Raw genomic sequence first — 10,189 nt, forward strand, 5'->3', positions numbered from 1 at the left:
TAAATTTATACTATAATAAAACCAAAGGCTTATAATTAATGATTATATGTTGAGTTCCTGGATATTATTGTAAAAATTTCTTTCGACATCGTATAAAATTGTATAATTTTGAATTCATAAAAATTATTCCAGTTTAAACCCCGTAATTGAATAAAAATAAAATCAAATAATATATTTTATATACCTAGTGTATTAATCTAATCAAATATTCAGTTATGTCAAGTATAACCATACCTCAATTTTAAATTTAATTAGAAAATCTTTTAATTATTTTGAGTTACATGTCCATGCAAAATCTAAGAATTATAGATTGAAATGTAAGTAAACTAAATGTAAAATATATATTTATTCATAATAAGTTATAATAAATTTAACTATTGTAAATTTAAATTTTAAATTTTGACAAAATACTACCAATGGGTGGCCTTTCCACACTAGACTTAATTAATAACCATATTAAAAAAAATGTCATTAATTACGCTTATTGTATACTTTGATATATATCATATAATAAAAATATTAATAACGAAAAAAATTTTATTTTATTACTGTAGAAAACAAATAAAAGATAATTTTCTCTTCCAGTGCCTTTACTCTGTTAATTTTTATTTTTTAAATCCAAATAATTTCATTTAATTTTAAATTCTTGTATTAAAGATCTTTAATCCCAAAATAATATACTGGTATATTGGATCACTAACGGACATGTCATATATCACTCTCTCTGAAGACAAAGTCGACAAATACAAACAGTACCCATTTGTTTCATGTCAGCCTGTCACAATGGGTCATAAAAGTGTGTTGAGTGTGTGCCACACATCATAGTGGTTTTATTTCTCGGTCATTTTATTTTTATTTTATTTATCGTTGGTTAAAAGACAAGAGAAGCCAAAAAACAACTATTGTACTACATATTATGAACCACTGTAAAGAAAAATTAATTCTGGTCAACATTGAACATAGTTTGGATAATTTTAAGTGTCAAATGGGCGTGGTTATTATATATTATACATAGGTATCTATATCTGTATAATTAATTTAACTGTTCAGAAACCCAGTTGCAATTTTTTTTTCAAAGTTAATAATTAGTAATAGTCAAGTAAAAGAAAACTAGAATACATAGAAATTTGTATTAAATATAATAGTCTTCCAAGTTTCCCGTATTTTTTTCTACACGACTTATTATTAAAATAATACGAAATTTTAAATGTCGTTTTTTAATTGTTTAATTGATTACAGGCTAAATCATTTTGATCTTATACACTGATTTGATATAATAGAGTATCGTGAGAACGAAGAAATCAAGATTCTTAAGAGCCTTATCGGACCGCCCTCGTGGACAAGCCAACAATAAACGATTTTCGGTAGGCCAAAATTCAAATGCATAACAATAGACCTCCTTCAAAGATGTCGATAATTAGCCACGATAATAACGACGGGACCACCTAATTGAATTTAAAAATGGTTTTATTATTTAATTTTTTTCTATTCATTAGCTATGAGACTGTCATTTTTCCCACGAACATATAAAATAATCATTTTTAAATATAAAACTTGCCTTGGCGTTTTTAAGTTTAAACATAATATCAGTTTATTAACTATAATCAATATATAATATAATTGCATAATTTGCACAATTTACTCATAATTTATTTATTTTCAGACATTTTTACATTTCTGAATGCTGTTCTAATTTTAGAAAAACTAAAAATAAATAGAAAATAGATAATAATAAATGATGTCCATTAAACATGTTAAATTATTTTATTTAAAAAACTAATTTTTATGTTTTACAGTTTAAAAATGTAACGCAATACAATTTGGAAACCATTTTACCTAGGCTGAAAAATCAAACTATTTCATCGACTTATTTATTTTTTTAATTAACGTTTAATATTTGAAGTGTTAACAACCAGCCATACAAAAGGAAAACAGTTCTCCCAATACATCCATTCAATGACAAAGTTTACCACAAATTTAAATTAAAAAAATATTCTAGACATATTAATAATAATAATATTATTAATATTAATAATTTATAATAAGTAATTATTCATATTTAAAAATTAATATGATGTGTATACTTAGATTTTTCATATAAAAATATTAGTTAGGGTCCTTGTTTATTTACTGTACAAAGGCTCTTTCTTATGTAGATACGCCACCGAAATCTTATATTCCTGTCAGTGTTCAGCAAGTTAGTATTTCACGATTATCGAAATACAAAGTACACGGGTATTTTGTATTTTTTCCGGCTCGAAATAAAAATTCTGTGGGTGTTTTATATTTTCCAAATCTTAAAGTACAAAGTATACGAGTATTTTTTTATATGTATTTTCCATTTTGTAATTTGTTGTACATTTTGTATTTCATATTATTCAAATTCTAAAACACCGGCTCAACGAGTATTGGTCATAGCTTGAACTACAAAATACATATCTAAATTATATTTGCCAAGGTTAGTCAAAGTCTGAAGTACAAAAAATGTATATTCATCAAGATTTAATCTGAAAGCTTTAGGTATTTTTCCTCCAATGAAATATTAATTTTTAATTTTATTATTTAGGTTTACAAAAAGCATGTCTTCTTCCCATTTTTTCATAACCACCTCCATTGGTATTTACATAATTTTTTTTTGATTTCCAATTTCATACTTTTTGCAACCTCTTTCTTCATCGTATATATCTAGTCGTTAATTTTTTCATGTATTTAGTTGCATTTGATTCGATTTTTAAATATATTTTCGTTCGAGTTTTAAAGAAATAATAAAAATGTAATTAGTATTTTTGCACTGACAAAGTCCGAAATATAGATGTACTTTATATTTTCAAATTGATAAAGTCCAAAATATGAATATATTTCGTACTTTCTTCCTAACAAAGTGCAAAATACTAATGTACTTTATATTTATACTGAATCAAATTCTAAAGGACCAATGAATTTTGTATTCTTACGCTACTTCAATTATAAATTTACTAAAGAATACCGAATGCTAACAATGTGTCTATCCATTAGTTAATAGTACATAATTATAATTGCTAATATTAAAATATTAAATTATATTCATTGCTTTAATGAGTGAACAATGGCAAATTAAAAAAAAAAAATGATATTCATAGTTTTATTTTATTTACAACTAGTGATATTCAATTTATTTAAATATTTACACATAAACATATGCAAGTTACTAAATTATTTTTAAATTGTAAATGGAACTATAGTTTTTTGTTTATAATATGCTAACTTGTTTATTTATATTGCTCTAAATAAAATAATATCAATAGACCAGCTAAAAAAATTTAATATAATATATTATTACATATCTATCAAATTCACAACAAATAAAACTAATTCATAAAAACTAATTTAATTTTCAACTGATGAATGTTTTTGTATAAAATATCATTTAAGTCAAATTATGTGAGCAACAATCTAAGCGTTTTATAAATAACGATAAAAAACCTAAAATTCTCTAAATTTCTGGTATCTTACTATCTCCCAAATGTTTATTGAATAACTTGTATAATATTTGATAAAATAAAACAAATAATAGTCAACAATAAATACTATATTCTAATATCTTCCGAAAAAATATCTAGTAAACAACGAAAATTATAATTTTCAAAATTATTTAAAAACTTTTTAACAAGTTTAACTTAGATTATAATATGATAATAATTTCAATTAATGTAACTAAGGAATAATTTCATATTCTTTTTATTCAATATCAGCTAAGTACATAATATTATTTATATATATATATTTATAATTTAAAAACTAGATCCAATTAATGGAAAATATGGTTTTAAATCTTACCTTTCTTTATTAAATATGTACTATAGTTGGTTTAGCATAAAAAACAACTAATTTCATGGAAAAAAGTTAACACTATTGTAAAATAAAATATTAAATAATGTGAAAAGTTAAAACTTAAAACAATAAAATAATTATGTAGAACTACAGCAATATACTTATTTTGGTGGATTTAAGTAAAAGAACGTAAGCAACACATTTTTAAAATACTATTTTTATATTGTTTATTACAATATCTTTGACTCTCGTGTTTTCTTCATAACAAAAATTAATTTGTTATTTTTTTCGGTAACGAAAACATTTTGAAATTAACCTACAGATAGCACCAAGGAGGATTAATGAATATAATGCAATATAATATAATATATATATATACACATATCGGGAAGTCTAATAAATTCGACAAAATAATTTAACCACCCATTTTGAACGATTTTAAAGTGCCAGCCATTCAAGAAAATTAAATTTGACAGCGATATCATCTCACGTATTGTACCATGAAAAAAACGGTTTTAGCTGTTACGCTTAGTAATAAAGTAACATAAATATCGATTTATTCACCAAGTTGTCATATAATAACGGTTAAAATAATATAACTATAAAACAACATCAGATATTTTTTTAATCTATTTTTTTTTTTATAAATATTACGCCTGATGCACGTATAGTTTTAGGATAAAACCATTTACTTCGTGGAAGTTAATCAAAAAAAATAGCTTGTACCTATGTAATTATATTTGATTTTACCTACAGAAATAGTTTTTCTTTTTCCCCTGTAAAATTTTGAGGTTGCCACTAACATACTTTATACCTGAATCCATGCATGTACATTATGTTATCTATTATTCACCTTTAATTTTATTCTCAATTAACTTTAAATCACTATTGCAGTAGGGTTTTAATAGTATATATTTGACTATTGAATTAAAAAAATATTATAATTTTTTAAATATTAATTGAAATTATTAAATAAAAATAAATTAATGTATAGAAAAAATAAACAAACAGTTTATACATAAAAATAAATAAACATTAATCAATAAATGCAAGTTTAGCCCAGAGTATTATTATATTTGTAAAGTACGATCGGTTTCAAATTAAAAATGTATAATTTATAATTCAATAAAATCGCAACTCTAATACATTTTTAATTCGAAACCGATCATACTATACAAATATAATAATACTTCAGGCTAAGTTTTTATTTATTTATTTATTTATTTATATTTAATTAATTATTTTTAGTGATTTATATATTAATTTATGAGTATTAATCATTTAATCATTTTTAATTTTAATTTAATTTTTATTATTTTATTAGAAATAAATTATATGATATATTATCTGATTTAATAATTAGCATATAATGCATAGAACTTTTCGTGTTTCAGACATAAGATATGCTAATTTTTATGTAAAAATCGAATTAAATAGCTGAATATTGAGAAAGTTTAGTCTATAATATTAGCGTTATAGGTGTTCATTCATAATAGTCAATGACGTAAATTACGATACCATTGACGTCAAAGGGACGCGCAACAAGTACCCATGGTAACCTCGCGTTCATGACGTAAGTGCCCGGCAGTTATTGATCCATAGTTAGTCTTATGAATGAACACTGCAAAAAAGGATAACGCTACCCTTGAATAATGCCAATGAATTGCAAAAAAGTATTAGGACGTATAACTCAATACAATTATCACTTTAGACACTTCATGGAACAACATAAAAACCACAAACGAGAGTTTTCTGCTTTTTTGTTTAGGTCAGTGACTCGAAGACTTCAAATCTTAAACACTCTCACCCGGTCATTATTATAATTGAATCCTATTGTATGAATTACTGAATAGAAATTGTTCTTTATTTTAAGCGAACAACATCTCAATGCAAAGTAAATATTTAAATAAACTATTTGTCTGAGTATTAAGTTCACGATTATCCAAACAAATGTTTTAATTTTTTATGATTAATAAAAATTATTATTATTATTAAAGTTACTGGAAATAATAATATAACCACCGATAACATAAAATATTTTTGTTTACATTTTATGTAATTTATAGTATAGCAATGTGTAGTTAGTTTTATCGCAAAACCTGGAACAATAGCCATTTCATTTTAATCTTTTGATTATTGTTATATTTTAAAATTCTTAAATTATTTGAAAATTAATGTAGGTATAATAAAAATAAAAAAAATAAGAACCTTGATTCAATTTCAGTTGTAATGTAAAAATTGTTAATTTTTTATTTTCTATTTTTTTTTTGAATCATAATAATTCTTTTCAATATTTTAATTCATTGGCTGTTGGTTACATATAAAAAAGATGCTATGAACAGTTAAAGCTTAAAATACATATATGCATGATGTATCAATTGTTTTTTTTGTTTTAATGTTTCTTCGTTTTAGTATGATCAATTTATAAAAATAAAGAGAAACATCTTGGAAATGTTAGCCAAATAGAATAACAAAATAAATTTATTTTGCTTACCAATAGTTAAATAGACCTACTTGTTCTAAAATGTTTAAAAATAGTTTTTACTGTCAAACACGCTCAAATAATGATAAAATAAATACATTTTAAATATTATTCATTCTTATTTTTGTTCTGTTATTTTACTACTTACTAAAAAGTAAAAATAGATACAAAATAAATTTATAATTTATACAATATTATAATAATTATAAATTAATTAACATGAGTACACTACGTAAGTTCCTAACATCCAATAAATAGTAGAAACAAATGTATTATTATTGAATATGCATAATTTAACCCTGATTGATTTTTTTTCGATATTGTATATTAATTGAGTCCCGGGAACAAACAGGACATATACTAATTGAGTCCTTGGAGTTAGGAAACTAATAGTACATGAATTGAGTACGGAGATTATTTTGAGTTAAGTAAAAAATCAACCTCTAGAGTCCAGATACAGTGGAAATTATGTCACGTGGCATTAAAATAAATGTTATTGACATACTTATACCCATCAGCCGTAATGCGTGTCAAAAGCCACTCAGTCTAGATATTCCAATAATATACGTATGGTTTGGGGACGTGATATCATTCATATAATTTTTATAACTTTCGTCAGATAATATAGTAACATAGGCCAGGAATTTCAGATTTTATTTCTTACGTCGCAATCAAACACAGAAACTAGACTTGAATAATATATACAATGCTTATCCGGGGGGTCAGCTGATCCACAGTTAATAGTTGTTGACAAAATTGGCCTCTTGGACAATTGGCCCATCGGAGTTTCTTGAAATATGAATGCCATGTATGTTCAAAATTTAAAATTTTTCAATTCATAATTTAAATTTTAAATTATATCATTTTAGTAGAAAGTTAAGTAAATCATATTTTATTCCCTACGTTTGTTGCGCTGATAAAATTAGATTATATTTATTAATCGTAAATAAGTTATTATCGGTGGTATCACTAATTCTAAAATGTAATATAAATATACTTATACACTTTTATGAGCATATTGTGTTTTTTTTTTTTTTTTTACATGGTATTAATTCAGTTTCATCCCTAATAAATGGCCTTTTGAAATGGCTTGACCCACAGTTTCCCGACTCTGGATCCACCCCTGTGCTTATCCCATACATTTTTATTAATATAAAAATGATATTTTATCGTTACCTATATTTGTTTAATTATACAACAATTATTCATATTATATTATACTCCCACATTATTAGATTATAAAATATTAAAAAATAAATAAATATTCTTAAATATACCTGTAGAATATTTTGTTACAGACAATCCTAAGACTGTAAAAATGAGAAGGAAAATGTTTTTTTTTTTTAATTTTATGGGACTCAGTATTAAAATATGAACTCAATTAGTATTAATATAGTGAAATTTCACGGGACTCAGTTCATTTTTGTAACAATTTTTAATAACCATTTACTTTTAGGTTTTCATCTCTGTTTTCAATCATTTAGAAAATTTTCGTTCATAATTGAATTACCGAACACCACTTTGATATTGAAAAGGTATTTTTATAGCTAAATGGATCAGAAACTGCAATTTAAAAAAATGTAAATTCAAGCTTTTAAATAAAAATCAAGGTACCTAAACAAACATAATAAGATTAGCGAAAAAAGCTATAAGAAAAATGTTACTCAAAAAGAAAGGTATGAAAAGAAATAGAAATATTTAGTTCAAACATATTTAACTTAATAATTTCTTAAATCATATTTAATTCGAATATTTATTCAATTGATGTATTTCAGTCAAATGTTTTGAAAAATAACGTATCAAAAGAATTTTTTAAACAAAAATAAATAAATTTATTACTCGTATTTAAATGTATTACTTAACATATTTCAACTTTCTAATTCATATTTTATAAAATAATATGCATACGATATCATCAATAACCAATATCGTGGTGGTGTTGGGGATATGGGGTGGTGTCGAAAATGTATTTGTTATTTAGTTATCAGTATATTATTCATTAAAACCATTATGTACACATAAGATTAATAATTTTCATAGTACCTATATTTAAAATAAACCATTTATATATTATTTTTGCTTGTTGACTTTTTTTTTTTTTGTTTCAAGGCATGTTCATTGTTAATTTTAATTCATAAAACATTAACTCAACCAATATCAAACCCAAACAATATAAAATATAACTAACATATTTTATTGACATTACAAATAAATCAGTTATTCTAATATTAAACGAGTTTTATTTTTTTTTTCGTCTGTATCCTTAACTTGTACCTATTGTACACATATATAATTTATTTTTAAAAATACCGTCTCGATGTTCATATATAATTGTTTTTCAGTCAATATATCAATGCATAGTATTGGCAGTGGCGGACTAAACTTAAATTTTAAATGACGCTATTTGATATTTAAGTATATATCACCACAACCACCCTCTAATCAAGGCTGTACCCAGAACAAATTTTCAGGGAGGAGCGTATTATACTATAAAAAAATAATAAAAATTAAATTAAAAAAAAAAATGATGTTAAATTTCTAAGTTTGCGTATAATACCAGAAAATTTAAGGGTAGGGGAAGTTACTCATATAATAATACAAATAACATTATCTAGAAATGATAATATAAAGACAGACGAGGATGTGGTGGATTAATTGCTATTTGACAATTTCAAGTTATCTTAATAATATACTTATTACTTATCAATTATTAAGTCATTAAGATATTGTTACACTAAAATATACTGTGTTGGTTAAAATATATATCAAATCATAGCATCAATACTACAATAAAAAAATATGCTGTAATAGTCTAATAAACATTATTTACTTATAACAAATTTATGTATAAATAGATTATAATCTAAATAAAATTTGATCAAAAGAGCCAAGAAGTCGGGTCTTGTTTGTAATTCAGCACGGAGTGGTACTACCACCTTTGACAAGTTGACGCAAGTACATTAAACTTGAGCCTTTCGGCCCGCCACCGAGTACTGATATCGTAAAAAAAAAAGTATAGTGTACTACGATTATATCATCATTAGGCGTAAAGTAAATTTTCTTACCTTAAGTTTTGTTATAAGGTACATCATAGTAACATACACCACCGTATATCCACTATCAAAGACTTGCATATGACGTGTTGGTAGTCGTCCTTCATTGAATGCACAGTTACTTACCTCTTTATTACATAAATCCAGTGGCGTACATACGGATGGGGGGGGGTTCCGGGTTCAAACCCCCCCAGGGCAAAAAAAAAAAAAGAAAATTGTTTTATTATTGATGACGTGTTATATATTCGTAGTTTCATTATTACGCTTTGAACTTAAAATATAAAACTATACAAATATTATGATAATTAAATAATTATAATGATAGATATTTGAAAAATTTTGTTAACTATGCTGTTTTTATACTCCAATAGCTATTAATTTACTGTAATGTTAAAGTAAACTGTAAATTGGTAAAAAAGTTGTATAAAATAATATCTATTTAAAACAGTTATTTATCTTATTTATCTATGCAACGAAAAAAAAAAAGATAAAGATTATTTTTGTTAAATTCCCCCGCCCCAGAGCAAGATTGAATGTACGCCACTGCATATATCTATATTACTAAAGGTACGAAGAACCGTGAACAACAACGTGTAAACCGATTGTTTGATTTGCATATTTCAGACATACTTTTGGTTCTTGTCATTTTGTTACGGCACCTGATTGACTTGTTCGTGTTCATCGAAAAAAAAAAATCAATTTAAAATGGGCGCTTAAACCAGACTAAATACGTAGTAACTATTACCGGGACATGTTTATGAAACGACTGATTAAAATTTCGAACGATAGTGCAAAATATCTTTTGGGTTTGTTAGTCGTGATATGCAAAATAAATATAAAAAAT

The 10,189-nt window shown here is 24.4% G+C and overlaps 1 long non-coding RNA gene across 1 annotated transcript; it reads right to left on the minus strand.

The window, feature by feature from the left end:
• Positions 1-9,100: 9,100 nt before the first annotated feature.
• On the minus strand, positions 9,101-10,145 carry LOC112692141. Its single transcript, XR_003149386.1, has 3 exons — positions 9,976-10,145; positions 9,358-9,473; positions 9,101-9,285 (listed from the first exon to the last, which is right to left on the minus strand). It is a non-coding gene; the product is annotated as an uncharacterized LOC112692141 (long non-coding RNA).
• Positions 10,146-10,189: the final 44 nt, after the last annotated feature.

Source organism: Sipha flava, unplaced genomic scaffold, assembly GCF_003268045.1.
Source record: "Sipha flava isolate LNK unplaced genomic scaffold, YSA_version1 70_pilon_pilon, whole genome shotgun sequence".
Classification (NCBI taxonomy): Eukaryota; Metazoa; Arthropoda; class Insecta; order Hemiptera; family Aphididae; genus Sipha; species Sipha flava.